The sequence below is a fragment of the Canis lupus genome, unplaced genomic scaffold (genome assembly GCF_011100685.1).
Source record: "Canis lupus familiaris isolate Mischka breed German Shepherd unplaced genomic scaffold, alternate assembly UU_Cfam_GSD_1.0 chrUn_S671H833, whole genome shotgun sequence".
Lineage (NCBI taxonomy): Eukaryota > Metazoa > Chordata > Mammalia > Carnivora > Canidae > Canis > Canis lupus.
In genome coordinates, this window is record NW_023331617.1 from 25,252 (window position 1) to 26,726 (window position 1,475).

Genomic DNA, 1,475 nt, shown 5'->3' on the forward strand with positions numbered 1-1,475 from the left:
AAACCAGATGAGGGTTAACAGGGTAGAAGAACGAATGAGTGACATATAAGACCTGTTGATGGCAAGGAGGGAAACTGATAAATAAAGAGAAAAATGACTAAAAGATCATGAGGATACATTAGTGGAAATAAATGACAGCCTCAGAAGGAAAATCTACATTTACCTGGGCTCCCGAGTGTGCCAAAAGGGGCAGTGGTCCAGAAGATGTATTTGAACAAATCATAGCTGAAAACTTCCCTAATTTGGAGAGGGAAACAGGCACTTAGATCCAGGAAATAGAGAGATCCCCCCCTAAAATAAATAAAAACCGCCCAACACCTTGACATTTAATAGTGAAACTTGCAAATTCCCCACATAATCAGAAGATCCTTAAAGCAGCAAGAGACAAGAAATCTCTAAATTTTGTGGGGAGAAGTATTAGCATGACAGCAGACTTCTCCACAGAGACCTGGCAGGCCAGAAAGGCTGGCAGGATATAGTCATGGTCTTAAATAAGAAGAACATGCAGCCAAGAATAATGTATCTAGCAAGGCTCTCATTCAGAATAGAAGGAGAGATAAAGAGCTTCCAAGATAGGCAGAAACTGAAAGAATATGTGACCACAAGCCAGCTCTGGTAGAAATACTGAGAGGAATTCTGTAATAGAGGAAGTTGAAGGGAACAATCCACAAAAACAGAGATTGAATAGGTTTTTCTAAGCAAAACATCTCCAAAGAAACAAGAGCTTTAAATGTTACACTGGACCACATGGATTTCACAGATATTTACAGAACTTTCCATCCAAACACCATTGAATCCACATTCTTCTCAAATGCACATGGAACTTTCTCCAGATTAGACAACATACTGGATCACAAATCTGGTATAAACCAACACCCAAAGATTGGTATCGTCCCCTGCATATTTTCAGATCATAATGCTTTGAAATTAGAACTAAATCACAAGAAGAAGTTTGGAAGGATTTCAAACACGTGGAGGTTAAGGACCATCCTGCTAAAAGATGAAAGGGTCAACCAGGAAATTAAGTAAGAATTGAAAGGATTCATGGAAACTAATGAGAATGAAAATACAAACATTCAAAATCCTTGGGATACAGCAAAAGCAGTCTTCAGGGGGAAATACATCGCAATACGCCGGGACAGCTGCACCCTGATGTTTATAGCAGCAATGTCCACAATAGCTAAGCTGTGGAAGGAGCCTCGGTGTCCATCGAAAGATGAATGAATAAAGAAGACGTGGTTTATGTATGCAATGGAATATCACTCAGCCATTAGAAATGACAAATACCCACCATTTCCTTTGATGTGGATGGAACTGGAGGGTATTATGCTGAGTGAAGTAAGTCAATCAGAGAAGGACAAACATTATATATTCTCGTTCATTTGGGGAATACAAATAATAATGAAAGAGAATAGAAGGGAAAGGAGAAGAAATGGGTAGGAAACATCAGAAAGGGAGACAGAACATAAAGACTC